The 19,314-nt window shown below is 36.8% G+C and overlaps 1 protein-coding gene across 1 annotated transcript in view; it reads left to right on the top strand.

Annotated features, from left to right (window-relative positions):
• The first annotated feature begins 6,865 nt into the window (after positions 1-6,865).
• Positions 6,866-19,314, top strand: part of KCNIP4 (potassium voltage-gated channel interacting protein 4) — a 148,626-nt gene continuing 136,177 nt past the window's right edge. Inside the window, exon 1 of the mRNA XM_031048407.1 lies at positions 6,866-6,894. The gene's annotated coding sequence lies outside the window, so the exon portion shown is untranslated. The remainder of the gene's footprint in view (positions 6,895-19,314) is intronic.

Below are 19,314 nucleotides of genomic sequence, written 5' to 3'. Positions count from 1 at the left end.
ATGGGCAGGGACACCTCACACTAAACCACATCACCCAAGGCTTCATCCAACCTGGACTTGAACACCTCCAGGGATGGAGCATTCACATCTTCCTTGGGCAACCCATTCCTGTGCCTTACCACCCTTGCAGTAAAGAATTTCTTCCTTATATCCAATCTAAACTTTCCCTGTTGAAGTTTTAAGCCATTACCCCTTGTCCTATCACTACAGTTCCTAATGACGAGTCCATCCCCAGCATCCCTGTAGGCCCCCTTCAGATACTGGAAGGCTGCTATGAGGTCTCCACGCAGCCTTCTCTTCTCCAGGCTCAACAGCCCCAACTTTCTCAGCCTGTCTTCATATGGGAGGTGCTCCAGTCCTCTGATCATCCTCGTGGCCCTCCTCTAGACTTGTTCCAACAGTTCCATGTCCTTTTTATGTTGAGGACACCAGAACTGCACACAATACTCCAAGTGAGGTCTCACGAGAGCTGAGTAGAGGGGCAGGATCACCTCCTTCAACCTGCTGGTCACGTTTCTTTTGATGCAGCCCAGGATATTGTTGGCTTTCTGGGTTGTGAGTGCACACAGAAGCTGGCTCATGTTCATTTTCTCATCGACCAGCAGCCCCAAGTCCTTGTCCACAGGGATGCTCTGAAATTCTTCTCTGCTGAACTTGTATCTGTGCCTGGGATTGCTCCGACCCAGGTGTAGGACCTTGCACTCGGCATGGTTAAACTCCCTGAGGTTGGCATCAGCCCCCCTCTCAGGCATGTCAAGGTCCCTCTGGATGGCATTCCTTCCCTTCAGTGTTATCAACCGAACCACACAGCTTGGTGTCATTTTCAACTTGCTGAGGGCACACTCAATCCCACTGTCCATGTCACCGACAAAGGTGTTGAACAAGACCAGTCCCAACACTGATCCCTGAGGGACACCACATGTTACTGATGTCCAGCTGGACATTGAGCCATTGCCCACAACTCTTTGCATGCAGCCAACCAGCCAGTTCTTTATCCACCGAGTGGTCCACCTATCAAATTGATGTCTCTCCAATTTAGAGACATGGATGTTGTGTGGGACAGTGTTGAACGTTTTGCACAAGTCCAGGTAGATGGCATCAACTGCTCTACCCCTGTCTATCATTTCCGTAGCCCCATCATAAAGCCCACCAAATTGGTCAGGCAGGATTTCCCCTTAGTGAAGCCATGCTGACTGTCACGAAGCATCTTGTTGCTTTTCATGTGCCTTATCATACCCTCCAGGAGGATCTGCTTGCTTTCATTTACAGGTTTTATTGCATTTGTTTTCAATGGATTATTTTGGTATTCTTGGTGACTGTGCTGTCTCATTTCACTGTATATGCCAAAACTCCTTTCAGTCAGTCATAGGCTTATATAAGCCCTGTGATCTGAACTCTAGCAGCTCTTCAGAATTTGCTCTCTTTACCAGATCTACTTCTCAAGTGACTCTAAAAATGTGTCCTTTAGACCCTTCAGTGAAACTGTTTTACACATATAGTAAAAAATGTGAGTTTTCTATAATCAACTTTCTTATTTCATTTTAGCAGAGCTGAGGATCTGTTATCTTTATTATGGTTCATTATGTAAAGTACATAGAGTGACTTAAACATCACAATAATTGTATTTTTGTTGGTATTGCAAGGAGTTAGGATACCCTGGCTCTGTGGATAAGGGCCCATTTATTCCAAAAAACTTTATCTCCTGTGCAGGTCCTTTGACCTTACTCCATCTTATGGCAAAACCAACCTTCAGAAAGATGTGGATGATTTTCCTCCCTTGCTCAAAAACTTCTTCCTCTGTATCACCCCACACGATAATGTCATCAATGAGGGTGTTCTGGAGCTTGCCCCTGTTCAAGTGCAGTCTGGATCAGTCCATGGCAGGTGATAAGGCTGTGTTTCCACCCCTGGGCCAGTCTGCTCACCGTTCTTCAGTCCCTCCTTTCCCCTCTGCTTCTAGCTGAATAATACCATAACTTGTTCTGTTCCTTATCTGTTCATGTGCTAAATCGGTGCAGTTCAGTAGCCTGTACACCTTAGCACAGCAAGTGATTCTGCCCGCACCTCCCCTTGTTGATGGTTAAATAAGTTTACTGGGCAATCAGGCAAGTACCAGAGCTAATAAAGGAGAACAGCAGGGTCTCACAGTGAGAAGAGTGGGAGGAATGGAATTACTCTTTTTGCAGCAGTGAACCACTTAATCAGCTATTTTGCTATGTAAAGACTCTAATTAGTTTCCTGAATTTAGATGTCAAATTTGTTATGACAGCTAAAGTAAGCATTGTTAATACTATCCTATAGATCACTAGAATATTTTCATTCTATCTTATTTTCTTGAGTATGAGGTGAGAAGATTTTGTGTTTTGAAAATTGTTTAACCCTTCAGAATGCTTTTTCAAAAGACAATACCAAGGAAGAAAATCAGATTAGAAAGACAAAGTCATAAAGTAAGTGGAACCTGGCTGTTTTCCTATGATTCTGCAAGAAATTTTAAGTTAGTAGAGATGGTCTAAACATATGCAAACTTGGTGGGAAGTACAAGGAAGTAAAAAAGGTTAGACTGAGATTATCATGTAACTGCAAGCATTATTTGTCTTTTCCACAAGTGGATGCTAGTTATCTCAGTTAACTAAAATGTATCTTTTCTGCTTCTTGAAATCAGACTTGCAAGTAACTCTGGCATTACTTTTTTGAATTATTCTCTACTAGTAACACGAACAAAAAAATCTTTATTTGGGGATTTCAAAAGAAACATGTTTCTTACTGCTTTCTTTTTTGTTTAAGGATGGTATGAATAAAATCATTGTCAGCTACTATTACATTATACATAATGTAGTGTTATAAAAGTACTTATCAAGAGTTTCGACACAGTGATAAATGGAATGCCCCTTCATTTTAGTAGGTTTAGCACGGGTAATTGATTTGTAGAGAGAGAAAATTTCAAAGAAATTAAACCTAAAAAATTGTATCCTCTAAATTGTCTGTCAGCAGTTCAGGATTTAACAAGATCATACAGGTTATTTCTTCTTGTGCTACCTTTCATCAAGCTATATGAAAGGAGTCCATACTATGAAAGTAGCTACATTGGCTTTTTGATGTGTATTATTAGTATATTCAACAAAAAAATGAATAGACCAGATGTCTGTTAATTCTCAAATTTTAATTGAATATAATCATTAAATGTTATGCTTACTTGGAGCAATCCATTATGAGATTAGTACGGGAAATTACACAATTTTTCCCTCTGAGTTTCTCCTTAACAGTTACCCACCTTCTTGTGAACACATAATTAGTAGGAATGAATGATTAAGTGTCTTTCAGTTCTAGTTTTAGTTTTGCTTTTATTTAGGAATATGTGGTAATATAGGATTTATTGTCAAAGATTCTTCTCACTTTGAATTGAGTCTGTATGAATGGTCTTGACAATGTTTAAGGAAGGTGTAAAAGAGCATAGAAATTGTGTTATGGGCACTTCACTAGTATTCCAGTTCCAAATGATGTGTATCTTTGGGACTTCTAAAGTCAGAAGGCATGCTTTTAATATGTCTTGAGGTTTGTTTTTTTTTCCTCCACTCTTTGTCTTGTAACTTTTAAATCTGTATGACTGTCTTGGCAGGGAGTTTCACAGCATAACTGCATGAGTGAAGAAGTATAACTCTCTGTTTTGAGCTTCTCACCAGTTTAGCACACAAAACTTCATAATCAATTTCACAGGCTTCACCACTCATCATTCATACTGCATTTTGAGTAGTTTATATCTGAAATGAATGTAGAAACATTTTACAGCAAAATTGGAGAAGCTTCTCTTGACAAAGCTCTGCATGAAATTTGTTGGCATTGTAGTTTTCTGTGCTTTGTCACATTTTTATTTTGTTTTATATTTTAAAAACCTAAATATTGCTGACAGTGAATCTTGGATTTCCAATCCAACCTGTTTTCCAGTGGGAAGGATGTTAATTTGGAAAATATCTAGAAGCTCTACATTTCAGAACTGTGCTAATAAGTAGCTTTTAACAAAACCTTCTCTCTACAACCACCAGCAGTATAAACCCACTGTCAGTTTCTGTTGAAAACTCTTGGCTCTGACAAGTATTGTAATCACCATAATGAAATCTAAGTTTTAGGTATGTGTTACTCCCTTGAAGGATATATGAACAATCTGTTAACCTTGAAAACTAAGCTTGCTCACTAGGGGGGTTACAAACTGCCAGATATTATTCCCTTAAAACTGTGCTTAGAAGTCTTTGTTCTGACAGGGTTTTTGTTTCTTTTTTTTCTACAAACAAACAAGATTTTAAGGAAAAGCTAACAGTTTCAAATACTGCCTTTTTAATCCTCAGCTGTTTTCCATAGCTCACATGTTTTTTACATCAGAAAGAAAGAGTCTTTTTCATGTTATCAGAAAATGTCTAGAATGGTTTTTGGTTTTTTTTTCTTACAAAGTTAGAAACATTACAAACTGTGCTAACACACAGTAGCTAAAATGACTAAGTATACTGCAACTTTTCTTGAAGAATGGAGTAAAAGAGTCTAGGAGTTGTTTTCCTATGTATTTCTTATTTTACTGTATATTTTAACTCCTGCTTTGAAGATACCCTGCAAAACATCTTCAGAGCAACCCTTTAGGAAGGAAGGCATATCTTTTGTCATGACTGCATAATGTTTGAGTGACTGGTAGGGAGTCTGATGTGACCACTACTGTATTATTGTGCTTCTATAAACCTTTCTGTTTCTTTTTGGTTTTCACAAGGTTTTATTTTTTTAATCTGCATACAGTTCTTACCATAACTGAATTTTACAGGGCTATGTGTGTCAAAGTTAGAGGTAGGTGAGTTTGACCTACACAGCTGTGCTGTCAAAAGTCATTACTGTGCAATCTGTTATGCTGTAAAAATTGTTTTTGTGCTGTTTCACTTGAGAAGTGAACTGTGACTAGGATTGCCTGCTCTAGCAGAACTGAAGCTCTGCAGCTGCCTTGCTGTGGCTGGGTTAACAGTGCTTTGTCTGTGCTGTGCATTGTTAGGCTGCATGAGCATAACCATTTTGGTCAGTCAAGTAAAACATCTAAATTGTAAGCACTTTGCACCAGAAATCATATCTATCTCCCTTCTTCCTCTTCTTGCATATACTTTTTTGCCCCCCTTGATAGTCCCTGTAAGCCTTTTGAATTACCTACTACTGCCACTAACTGACCATGAGACCAAGAAATCCTTCCAGCAAAAGCTGAGAAAGTGAACCAAAAGCATCTTACCACACTACTTACACAGCAGTGGATGGTAGAAGTCAAGACCCCAGTGAAAATGGGTTCCTTATCCAGAATAACACATTTTGTACTGCAACAAACCTAAATGTACATTATTTCCCGTGGCTACCTCCCTAGATTTTGTGTGGGTTTGGGGTTTTTTTGGTTTGCTAGGGTTTTTTTTTTTTTTTTGTTTTTGTTAAATTCTGCACAAAACCAAGGCAGCTCTCAATAGCCACTGCATTAATTCATTATAACATTCAGAAAACTACTGAGAAGCAACAAACAGTGCTGCTGTATGGCTAACCCTTGATGTTCCTTCAGAACTCTTGTAACTTTTGTCAGAGCAGATGCCCATCAGGGATATCTCCTAGTTCGTTTAGGGTTTGGGTTTTTTCATGGGAGAAGGTGTCTTCCATATTACAACAAGCTGTATATATACAGGCACCCGCTTTTTGTTGCACCTTGAAAACCTCTGTAAAACCTCACAACTGATATCTTAAAGCCACTAATTGCCATCAAGGTTAAAGAAGGATTACTGGGATCTGACATATTAAACTGCAAGAGTAGTCTGTTTGTTACCCCATGCAAGGTCCTTGTATGCACTTAGTGTTGCAGTATACATGGTGAAGGAAGAAGAGAATTGTTCTGAGCAAAAATTTGAGTAGAAAATGCTGAAATGCTGAGCTGGAATAGTCATTTTTGGCGCTTTAGGACCTGCCAAATTGATTTCACTGCTTGGTCTGGGAAACTGCTCTTGAGCAAAAGAACCAGAAGGGCTTTTTTGGGTCCTTTACCACTTAGGTCTGGATTACTGTTCTGGCTAAAGTAACATCTGGGATTTTAGATTAAAGGAAAACAATGCTTCAATTTTCTTATACTGAATTAATGTTATATAATCTTTTCTTCTGTCAACAGCAAGATTGATTTATAATGTGTTGTGTTGATCTGGAAAGTGGTAATTTTTAATACATTGAGTTAGCAAGTAATTTTATTGTGACCTTTATTATTTGATTTTTATTAGTTTATAATAATTTTATAGTAGCCTTTTTAATGTTCATTCTTTTTCAAGTAATCCATTAAAAATGATTTATTATTGCTGATGGTAAAAAAGGTCACTAACTTCAAAAATTTAAAATAATAAATTCGGGAGAATTCTAATCAACCACAAATGCTTCATGCCTGGAGATTTTAACAAGGAAAAAACATCCCAAACCTCTTTCCACTTCTAAGTAGGACATTTTAACTTAACAGATATTAAGGATATAATAACATCACATATACTCTCAGTCATAAGTTCTGTACTACTATACGCAGAAATCATGGAGTTGATAACTAATTCTTCTCATTTATCTAATGAGTTGATCTTCATCTGGTTAATCTGAAACATTAAAGGCTACCTAAAGCTGTGAGTTTTTGCTTAATGCCTCTTTTTCTGTCTCCATGCCACTGTTTTATTGACTCCTTTGAAGTACTCAAGAGATTAGCGGTGCGTAATATCTTTATATCACAGAATATCCTGCTTTGACCTTATTCAAGAGATTATTATGTCTTCCTATCTCTACACAGCACAGTCCATAAAATTTCCCTTACAAGTCTTGCATTCTTTATCTTCAGGCTTATTGACTCCACCACAGTTAGAACTCCTCAAGGTAAAAAATTTCTCCTTGTCCTATTATGTTTAAGCTTACCAGTTGCCTTTTGGTTTGTTTTTTTTGTTGTTTTTTTTTTTTTTTTTGTTTTGGTGTTTGGATTTTTTTTGTTGTTTTGTTTGGGTTTTTTTAGGTAAAAAAGCAATCATTCTGAAAATGTTTGAATATATAGCCATAACACTATCTGCTCTGCCATGACTTTCCCATACTGTAGTTTTCTATAAAGTTTTAATATTTTCTCCCTAGTGATAAGCTTGATTAATCAATGAAACGTAAGAACATTTTGTGAGTCACTAAAGCTCATGCACTTTTGGTGGTCTTCTAAGGTTTTTGGAATGATGCAGATAAAATAGCCTTTGGAAATAATTTAATTTGCAAATATTTTTTCAAAAGATGTCTGATTTATGTTTTTTATTAATACTAACACAAGGAATAAAATTAACTTGTTTCCACAATCCATTTTTCCTAATGTTGCAGTTGTTACAGATTGATGTGTTTACTTACTGAAACTTGCTCCTGAATGGGAAGCATCACCCTCCAAGATGTTTGGCTTTCTTGTTTGTCATCTACTTTGTCATCCATGTTCCTGTACTGTAGCAGGATGAACATCTATATTATAGGGTGTCATAGACTGTGTATGTATGCTGACAAAACTTGGGCAGCCTGACAGTACTGCGCCTCCAAATGCAGTTTCACCTGAAGCTGAAATACTTTTTCTGAATCTTCCTATTTCCATGTGAAATGATAGTCTCTATTAAAAATGGATCCAATTCTGCTAATTCATGCTTCCTGGTTTTGGCAGATCATAAAAAATATAAAGAATATAGGGTTTTTTTTTGTTGGATTTTTTTTTTTTGTTCCACAAGATCAAAAATATATAGCCACATCAGTCTTTCTTTATGCGCTTGCTTAATTACAAAACTAGAGGAAAGGGAAAGAATAGAAAAGGAATAATAAAACCCCTAACCTGGATATGACTAACCAGATGATAAAATACAAACATATAATCAAAATCAATGCTATGAGGTTTCAAGAACAATTTAAAACTCTGTATTTATTCTCTTTTCTAGTATGCTAGCTTGCTGTTTTACTATTTAGTGTATTTCTTATGCTTTTGTTTATATGTTTCTCTTTCAATGCTCCCCTACAATGCCTTGTTTTAGTCTCCATTCTTTTATACAGCACTTCCCATTCCTGAATGCTTAATCTGCTAATTAAAGTACTCTTTCTCTATCCAACATAGAAACACAGAATAGTTCAGGTTGAAAAGGACCTTTAAAGGTCATCTAGTCCAACCCCCAGCTTATTTGGGTTGTGCAAGCTACATGACAGGATAGATATTCAAGGCTAAACCTCATCCCCACTGAAACTACATGTTATTTTCTGGACTTCTTGCAAGATTTCCTTGAGCTATAGACAGGAACCCAGCAAAGTGTCTCCCTCTTACCTAGATTTATACCAGCTCACTCCGAAAAACAAGTAGAGTTTGGAAGATTTGAGGGTGCTCACAAATGAGTGCAATATAAAAGCAAGGGGAAGCAGCAAAGATTTCTTTCTAAGAGGACCTGAGTGAATGCTTACATTGCTGCTTTTCAAAGTAAGAAGTGAAATTCTTCCTCTATTACTCCCTGCAATAACAAGGGAACTTACAGACGAAGGGAAATATTTTTGATTTCTGTTACCTATGTCAGGAAAAAAGAAAGCCTTAGAAATCATATAGGCTCCAATACAAATGGGGAAACTGGAGGCTGTGGGGAAAACCAGGGGAGGATTGAGGTATAAAAAGCGCCACTTAAAATGCCAAGAAGTCCTTTTTCCACACACAGATTTCTCCCCCTTCCCTTATTTTCCACCAGTTACAGGTCTTCCATTTATTTCTGAGAAATCCTGTCAATACTTTATACATGTTCAATTTGAATTATTCTGACCATCTCCTTTCTTCTTCCTCCACCTACAAAATCACAGCCTGAAGAGGACAGAACAGAAAAAGTTCTGGACAGCTTCTGACATTACAGAAGAATAGAGACAAAGTTTGGCAAAGACCAAAGTGCTGCAGGAAATGTCAGAGTTTAATGACAAGAAGCTTGATATTAACAACATTCCACATGGAGTTTCCCATCCTAGTTTTTTATTAGGTTTTAGTTGTCATTATCAGGCCGTATGATCACACACACAGTTATTCTCTCCCCTCCCCAAACTATTCTACAGAATTCAACCTTAAATATACCAGTCACTTTAGGAGAAGCTGATCCTTATTCAGAAAGAAATATTCATGTTATTGAGGGATTGCTCAGAATATCTTACTCTTTGGAGTAAGAGGATTATGTATTCAGAGGATTTCCAGATATCTCTCCCTGGCCTCTCTTTCTCATCTTTCTCTTGCAAAATTCCTGTTAATTAAGGAAACCCCTATCTATGAACATGGTAGGAATTGAGGAGTTTCATTAATCAACCTGGAAAGGACAGATGCAATGACTATGCTACACCTACCACATTGAAACAAACCTGGTACTAATAGGAAATAACATTCATAGAAAAACAGCCCTTTCAACACTCCTCTCTTTCCTAATCAGAAATCCCCACTCCTTGCAGCTTTGCTCTGGAGACAGGACAAGAGCTGATCTTGTTCAGCCAGAAGAGAAGGCTCTGAGGAGAACTTACAACAGTCTTCCAGACCCTAAAAGGGTTCTACAAAAAAGCTGGAGGACGGCTTTTTACAAGGGTGTGTAGTGGCAGAACAAGGGGGAATGGCTTTAAACTGACAGAGGGGAGTCAGATTAGACATTAGGAAGCAATCTTTTACCATGTGAGGGTGCTGAAGCGCTGGCAAAGGGTGCCCAGAGAAGCTGCGGCTGCCTCATGAGTGTTTTTAGCTGTGAGTATATATAAAATATTTTTCCTCCCTCTTTTCCTGTAGGTTTCCCATTGGCCATTTCCTTAGTCTTTTCTTTCAGTATCTGACTGAAGTTTACTAGCAGGATGGTTTTTCTTTCTTGGAGGAAAAAGTTTCAACTTCTGCCTTCAGTGTGCCATTATATACTGCAAGTCTTAACTTGTTTCTTTGTCATCAATCTGAAGAGTAATTACAGCATCCAAATCAGCTGGACAAGCAGTAGATTTTGCCAAGTGATGTTTGTTGCTTAATTACTGTTAAACGGCTATTTTCATATAACAGTCATGAAGTTTTAACCTTTTAACATATTAACAGTAAAAATACAATAGCTTTATTTGTTAGGATTTCCTTGGAGCGTAATTCAGTATATACAATTCTGATCTATTGATCAATATATTTTAGATACTACAGTTTATACAGATCTTGAAAGTGGGACTTTTTTGGAAGAGAGGTTGCTGAACTTATCTTGTTCAAATAAGGAACATACAGATTCAGAAAGTACAGCAGGGAGAAAAATACCTAAATGAAAAAAGTAGCTTATTGCTCAAGATGGGCTTCAAAATTTAGTGAAGGTAACAGCTGAGTTGATATCTTGGTCGATTAACTGTGCAATAGTCACCAGTGTTTCAAGTAAGTGTAAAATTCTAGGACAATGAGTCAAAACCAAAAAGTAACTGATAACAATCCCAAAGCATGTACAAGTAAGGTTGTGTTTAAGGTTTTTTTTTTCTTGTAGGTCTAGAAAAAAAGCTCAAATCTCTATTCTGAAGTTGCCAGCAGCTGCTCTTAAACCATGAGCAGATGTACACTGGTGATTGTTACAAAGAACTGGAGGCAAAGCTGGTTTGATGTTGGTCAGATCTTTGATCCCAGGGTTGATGTAAATCAGACACACAAATAATACCTTACTTTTGCTAGTATGAGAATAAAGGTTTGTTTGTTTGGTTGGTTTTTTTTCTTCCTTTTGAATAGAGGTTGGTATTTCTTTGCCTGCTAACTTTACTTCTCTGGGGTATTTTTCAACATATGCATATCAGTATTTCCACCCCCCCGTGTTCTCCTGTGGAAGAACATCCATATAGTCCCACAGTGTTACTGTCTTTCTGATTCAGGATTTCTTTATTCTGAAGTTCCTCTGAAACTGCTCCCCTGTCCCCTGCTGACAGCAGTATGTTACTGTGTTTTCTGTCCTTCCGGTCAAAACTGTCCTGTGGTTCCTGTGTCTGTTTGCCTGCAACCCACTGGCTCCTCTGAACAGCCCAGAAATGTCTTCTCTAGACACTGTACAAAGGACTAGGCTTGTCTGTTATTATTATAGTCCTATGTACCAGGGAAGCAGAGATAACTCCTCAAAGTGTACTTGTTTAAGTTCATGCTGTTGACCACTTGAATAGCAACTGAGAATGAGGATGATGTCAGTTGTGATCTGCTGTGTTACCTCATGTTCTTGGTCTCCTTCACCCATGCTTGTTCCTCATCAGAGGGGCAGTGGGACTGCAGAGATTGCTTGGCAGCAGTCTCAGACCCTTCCTGTGAGGCTGTGCTTACTACACCAGTGGCCAACATCTGGTCCTTGCAGCTGGAGAGCAGGAATGCTTAAGCTCAATATTGTGAAGTGGTAGCTGCTTAAGTAAAGAAGATGTCTTTTGAAAGAGAGAACAAAGAAAAGTGGTACCCAGGATATGCATGATAAACACAGATTGAAGTATTTTCCAAAATGACTGCAGTTGCATGCAGACCTGGTATCTGTAGCTATAGTATCTATATTAACATGAGTCCAAGACAAGGAAGATTACATAGGAAAGGCTGAATCTTGCACTGAAACCTTCCTGGTTTGTGTTTTTGGTTTTTTATTTTCCACATTAAAGGTGTTTTGGGATAGAACAGACTTTTTTCATACCTGCTTAAAACTTGGAGGAAAATGTCAAGGGTACCTGTGAATTTCACCAGGCCTTGATGAGCTATTGTATATTTTCATGAATTTTAAAAAGGCAGTAATCAACATGGTGGAGAAAAAAAACTACAATAATTCTAAAAAAAAAAACCACCTAAAGGTTGCCTTACAAATATGCGTATAAAACCCAGAAGAAATATGAGACTAAGATTGCTACAGACATGCGCTTATAAATACCACAACAAAAACCATATTTCCTTTTTCTTGAAATGCTACCTTGCTCCTTTTAAAATATGTCCTAATTATAAATCGGTTTTCTTTTATCATAAGGGAATATTGATATATCCATTTTGCTTCTCTATTTATTATTCTGTTGTTTGAATCTGAGACAAGGAATTCATATCTTCCTCTAGGGCTAGTTCTCAATTAAGTTCTGTTTAGTAATGTGAAAAACTTTCCATTTGCCCTTCACAACTCAGTGAACTGTAAACACTGAAGTAATTGAGCTACTTACATCCTGGTCTGCAGGTGATACGAGTGATGTATTTTATTAGTATTTAATTAAATTGCAAATATTATGCTAAACTGAAATTGCTGGCAAAAGATGAGTAACTGGATTAAAGAACACCATTGTTTAAAAATAATAAATTCAAAGATTGTTGAATAATATGGAGATTTATTGTTGACTCTCTTGAAGCAATGAACCTATTTTGCTTTTAAAAAAAAAAATATCCCTCAGCAAACATACTGAAATTTGGTGTAGATGCAGCATTAATTTCACACCTTCCTTGATTAGGTTAATGACTTCTGATTATAACAATGAAGATTAAATGGATCTCATTCTTTCTGTTTTAGTGAAGAGATAATATAAACTTGTAACAATTGCAGATTACTAAGATTCTATATTATTGTACTAAGATTCAGGGAGGGTTGTAATAATTTCAGTTTACGAAAAGTTGATTCTGTTTCAGTTTGGGAAGCACTGAATGATTTGACTTAGTCCCATTTCCTTGTTTGGGTGTGTGCCTTAAGTCTAATTATGCAAAAGCCATGCAATATGACTTTGTTTAGAACTAAATCTTTCCGGTGAAAATTTCTAGTTAACAATAGAAGATACCGGCTGCTGCAGAGAATGCTACAGCCAACTGGCAAGAGTATTCTGATGGGAAATAGGGGGCAGGAGGGCTCCAACATCACATTTTTTATTTGAGGGATGTAACAAAAAAATGTGGAAAATTACAAATTTTCAGGATTGCAAAATAAGCAAGAGTTAAAGACTCGGAGAGGAATTGAGTTTCCATCCAGAATTCATTTTGAGGATTTTTTTGTTGTTGTTGCTTTGTTGTTGTTTTTTTTTTTTTTTAACAGGATGACACCACTCTGAACATAATTTTTATATAAGTATTTTCTTTGGGTTTTTATCTTTTTGTGAAAGTTCTTTTTAAATAAAATAAAAAAATAGCAAGCGCATGCCTATTGCACAAAGCCAGTGTTCTATTTCTAAATGGTGGTGACAGGAAAGTGTTGTTTCATTTTTATAATTGCATATTGTAAGTTGTTCTAAGAATTTCAGTCTTGGAGCTGTCTGGGTAACTGTAAATATTTTGGTTGTTGAAGATGTCTGAATATTCATGGGCTCACAAGACTTGTAACTGATATCAGTGAGGATCGCTAGGTATTCTGCATACACACAAACGAAGGCCTAGCAACAAAAAAAAATGGAGGCACTCTGTCTTTTTTCATGTTAAAATTGAATTATTTTTAATGAAGTCTGATTGTTCTGACCTGAATGCTGAGCACTTCTGAAAGACAAGTCCTTACTGCTATTTATATCTAAAGAAGAAAAAATTGTATGATTCGAAATAACTTGCAGAAATGAAGTTTCCAATCTCAATTATATTAAAATTGGTACTATATGGTAGAATTTTGGGGTGATGGGAAGTCTGTCCTTATTTAAGTTAAATTCTTGTAATTATTGCATACTTTTATATGCTAACCACAAGATTTCTATGTACTTAGGAATAGCTCCAAAAGTACCAAATTGCACTGTTGATATATGAGACAGTTACAGTTTATAAATAAACACCAATATTCAAAAGAAGCATGATTAATGTTGGCAGAAACAAGACTAATTTGTTATTGTAGCTTAGTCACTTGAAGTAAGAAATATTTAATCTTCTTATCTCTAATTTTATACATTCTTATAAAAGTTTTCAGTGAGCTTGCTGAAGATAATAAATAACATTTTTCCAGTCATCAGGAACTTTACCTGACTGCTATGATTTTTCCAATATGATGGCCAGTGGCTTAGCAACTTCATTTGCCAGCTCCTTCAGGACCCGTGGATGAATTTCATCAGGTCCCATGAACTTGTGTACATTAAGGTTTTTAAGATAGTCTCGAACCAGATCCTCTCCTACACTGGGCCTAGGGTAATCATTTTCACAGTCCCTGCATCTAAAATGTTTAAGATCAGAAGCAAACAGGCTAAGCTTCTTTTCCCAGGTATTGCTAGAGCAGGCTGGCTACTATAGAAAAGAGCAATGATAGATATTCTGACTCAGAATTTGTTGAGGACAAAAGAGAGATACTCTTAAACCATTAAACCAAGGGTTTAATATACCTGCACTGGGTTTGGAATGAAGTGGCAATTAAGACTCCAAATTTGATTAGTTTCTTTTTTTTTTTTTTTTTAAATCTGGATGGTTATTTTTTAAATAATCACGAGACTTAGATCATCTAAGCTTCACAAAGATGGTTGAAAATTCATTGGAGAGTCATAATTGTTAAGCTATGTTGTCTTTTGGTGGTGGTAAGCCAAAATACACCTTTTCCTATATGAATGAATTTCTATAAAATATTTGTCATGCTTCTATGAACTGTTGTTACATCAATGATTGCTAACTGTAGTTATTATTTGGCAATTAAGATTAGTCCTGTAGGTGTTGTTTACTTTAAATGCTAAGTTCCTAGCTTACCTTTTAAGTGCTACTGCAGTAATAAAAATGCTTATCTCACTGTACATGCAGCTTTCTAGAAATGCTCATAATTCTGAATACCACATGTGTACTTGACTTGGGTGGTGGTATTTTTCACAATCTCAGAGACGAATCAAGCTAGAACACAGAATGAAGCAACCAGTGAGCATTTTGAAACAAAATTTCTATCTATATTTCAGAGCCTAGTGCTTAAACAGTCAGCTAACACCTTTTCCTGTAAGCTATTCCCATGTTTTACATTGCTTTACGACTCGAAAGCAAAACTCTAATAGTATTTAAGCTTTTCAAGGAATTATAATGGTTTATGAATTAATAAAATGTTATTTAGTGCAATTTTTTATTTTTTTTTTTAAGCTTAATCCAAGACTAGTGCTAGAAATGTTTTATGCTTACAAACAGACAGGGAACTCTGAAAAATACAAAATACATTTTAACTAATATGTGATAAAATGTAAGTATTGGGTTACAACCAACGATTCCTATACTTATGAGCAATTTCTTGCTGTTAAACTTACCTGCTGTTACTAAATAAGATTTCTGAAACCCAGCACCAGGATGTGAGCAAAATAAGAGTGGGAGGAAGACTTGGTAATAGCATTCAGTGAAGATTCATAGTGCCTGTGCAGTTATGATTGCATAGGCACTATGATTCTTATTAGTTGAAGAAAATATTTCTTTTTTATGATTCTCTAGCAATACCTACTTTTAGGTCTATACTACTTTTTTTGAAGACCTTGTTACTTCAGTAAGCTGCTGTCCATAGAGAAACTTTATTTGATATTTCATTAGTTGCAACAGAAACAGTTAAAGAACAATAGCCAAAAATTACAAATTCTAATTATGCTTTTTAAAATATGTGCTGTTTACCCTATGTAGGTTTACAAAATACAAAACTCAAAAAGAAATGGGGTTTGAATATCTAGGATAAGTTCTTACCTCAGACTTGTGACTACATAGGAAAGTGGTATCCTAGATTGTCTTTAATGATTACTATAAATGCTATGTTGAAATGTTAGTGACTGTAACTCATAAATTTCTCTTTGTGGGAATGTATTCTTGTCCTAACACTGTCATCATTCTTCACATACCTTTTATTGACTGTAACAAGGCTCTTAGGAACATATAACCAGACACAGTCAATAAGCTCTGCTTGATGGTTTGCTGTTATGCATTGGCAGAATGCTAATTTTTTCTTAACTAGGCTATATGCCTGAATGCCGCACAAGCTGTACATTTCCCTTGCCTGAGAAACAGAACTTGCATTGGGCCAAATGGAGAGTTGGAAACTTGAGGCACCCGGATAGAGGTCTTGGGGGCAGAAGTGATTTCTTCTTTGCACAGTTCATTGAATTGCTGTTTTATGCAGGAGTTGAAACTGCTGGGAGTAGGATTGCCTCATAGCAAACTTCTTTATGCTAAGAGAGAGAAGGGAGATGAAAGAATTCAGATAGGCTGGATTGTATTTCATTCCCTGACCTGCTCTTTGAATGAGATAACTGCACTGCACTTTGCATCTAAACTGCTTGAAAAAAAATTATTCGCTGATGTCACTAGCAACAGTGACAGAAACCAAAGTGCATAAACATACAAATACCAAAGGTGATTATCCTTTGCTTTGCTTAACCAGCAGTATAAAAACAGTAATATGCCCTAAACTTGGTTAGTTGCTTGCCCTGATGTAGCACAAAACCTCTAATTTGAATGCCTTTGTTTACTAGGAAAAAAAAAAATATTTCATATCTAATTTTAGAGCTTAGTGGGATAAATTGCTACAGAAAAATAAGAAGTTCTTTTAACACTGGCTCATTTGTAGCTTGTCCTTTTGTTTTTGCTGTAAGTGAGGGGTTTTTTTTTCCGTCAATGAAATACTGTGTATTCCAGTTTTGATATTATTCCAAAACATCATTCAGTAAGATCTGCTAAGGATTACTGAGGCTCCATCTGTTCTCACAACGAATAGGAAATATTGCAGATGATAGTGAGCAGATGTATCCTGCCTATTACAGTCTTGCTCAAAAACACTGAAATATTGTACTGAAAAGGCAAAAACATTTTAGTTCTATACAGCTTTCCCTGGTATTTGCCAAACTCTATGTATGTGTCTGACAGGCATCTCAAAATCATTTTACTTTTCTTTAACAGACTCCAAATTGTAGTCTTGGGTGGAGTTGGGGGGGGTTTATTTGTTTGTATTTTCTTTTTCTTTTTCTTGAAAGTAACATTGCTCACAGCCCAGAACAGAAGTCAGTTTCACATCCAATCCATATGATATTTTAGAAACTTAGTGCCTATGAATTTATGCTCACACTTTATTTTTCTCTGGCCTAATAGATTTTGATTGTCTATCTTGGTTTTTTAATTGTATTTTTCAAGTGCAGAAAAGAAGATGAACACCAGCCAGGAATCCTTAAAAATTTTTGTTGGTGTGGTGGGTGCTCTAAAAAACATCCTTGCTTCTCCTTGAGTACAAGATCAGTTTGAATGCAGGTCTCTCTCTCAGAATGAGTGTCTTAAGCTGTAGCAATAGAGATAGAAGAGAGATCAGGTGCACCGTAATTTCAAAAATGTAGCACCACTATCTCTATGAGAATTAATTATTTTGCAAAAGTTGAAAAGCATCCTTAGGCACTTTAATTACCTGTATGATATTTACTGGTTTTGTTTGGGTTTACACGTAGCCAGTGCATCAGCAGTAGTGAGCATGTGAAACATGGCTGCTCCTTTCCCTGCCATCCTGAGATGAGGAGGCCCAGGCATGCAATGAACTCAACACACAGCTTGTACATGATACTGCAGCTCTTCTTGCAGTTCCAGTCATGCAAGCCCCGTGCCTGCTCCCCTCTGAGGGAGCCATGTAACAGCCTGCTGAGCTGTTGCAGGAGTGAACCTCAGAGGAAGTGGATGAGGTAAAGGATGAGAAAGGCTTTGAAGGATTGATGTTCCTGCTGAATTGATAAGACTGATGGACCTAACTCCTTCCCTGATATATTTGGGACTGTGACTGTTAGGTAATTGGCCCTTTTTGTAAGTGGATCAGAGCCTGTGACAATTCATTTTGGTTTATGACACTCCATTTACCACGATAGGACTTGACAGTTGAATTCAAAGAGGCAGAGGTGTAATGAATGGACTTGAACCAAGTAACTAGCTTTGAATCTTTTGATGTTAGGGGTTTAATAGTATAAAAGTGGTGTTTAGCTCCCTGAGCAATCCTCCCTGATTGAGAACCTAGGACTCCCATTATGATTATCTTTTCCTTTCCTTTTGAACATGACTTTTCTCTTAGAATACTTTGCCAAATACTTCATGTTCTTCCATTTAATTTTTTAACTCCCCTATTAGGCATGCCCTTCTCTTTTTCTCTGGTCTTCCCAAGTGAGGAGGTTATACAGTAATACTGAATGATTTCATTTTGAAGTTGATCTGTAACAGTTATCTGCCTGTGTACAAATGTGCTAATGGAATTAGAAACTCATTTGTTTGTTTGTGCAAATTTGGAAAAACAGTTAATCTAACAATGATGAAAAGAAATAGTTGCACCACAGGAAAAGCTGGCAGCCGTCATTCTAATAGGGACACATACTTATTCCTTGAGGCTATGGGAGGGAATTTAAACAGTGTTGATGGCATTTGTAGGGGAAAAATCTGTAGCTAGACTCTGTTCAGTACTTTCACTGCTGCTCTAGCAGCCCACATGCTGTATTGTGATGCCACCCAGGCTGCTACTGTGGCTCTGATACTGACTTCTCTGAACATGGATACAGTGAAGCTTGAAGAATGAGATTCAATCTAACTTTTAAATTTAATAAAATTCACAATTAGTATGATGATTTAAGTCCCTTCCAACCCTTGGGATTCTGTGATTCTATTAAAAAATAGTTTCATGTTCAGGACATTTATTTGCAAAAAATGGTAGTCTGATAGTTTGTAAATCTTAAGTTCAATTTTCATGTAAGATAAGCTAGTTATAGATTTCAGTCCGTAGGCATGTCCACTAGGACCATTGTCTGTGTACCTGAATATGAGATCTCTTAATTTTTGCCTTCAATTTCTCATGTATGAAGTAGAAAATGAAAGCATGATTAGTTGTCTTTTTAGCATTATTTTAGCTCTAGAACTGAAGCAAAACTATGAGTGAAGTGTTAGGCAGTTAATTTCTTGGTAAAATAACAATCCTTAACCGTGATCTATCCTTAGAGCAAACTGTGGTGGCCATGGAAGTCAAAACTTTGGCAGCTGCAGAGAGGCTGAGGTGATTCTTTGGTATGGCCCTTGTTTCAAGGAATCTGGATCTTACAGGAGACAGTAGTGATTTGTTGTGCCATGTAGTAAGATCCAATCATACAAGCCAATGATTTTTCCATGGCTGAGGTATTACTTTGTCAGTAGTTTGTCACTTGATGCTTTAACCGTTTTTCAGTTCACTGAGACTTCTGACAAAACAATGCAAACAAGCCCTTTCTATTCCAAACTCAATATGTTAAGTGCTTTTGGTGGATTTTTTGTTTGTTGGCTTTGTTGTGGTTTAGTGTTTGGGTTGTGTTTTTTGTTGTTGTTTTGGTTTGGCTGGGTTTTTTTTCCCATAGGTTCTTGTTCTTATACAAAAGATCTAACCTGAAAAAAGTATATGTTGC

This window comes from Melopsittacus undulatus, chromosome 7 (genome assembly GCF_012275295.1).
Source record: "Melopsittacus undulatus isolate bMelUnd1 chromosome 7, bMelUnd1.mat.Z, whole genome shotgun sequence".
Taxonomy (NCBI): domain Eukaryota; kingdom Metazoa; phylum Chordata; class Aves; order Psittaciformes; family Psittaculidae; genus Melopsittacus; species Melopsittacus undulatus.
Note: the sequence above shows the minus strand (reverse complement) of the source record. Positions and strands in the feature narration are given on the sequence as shown.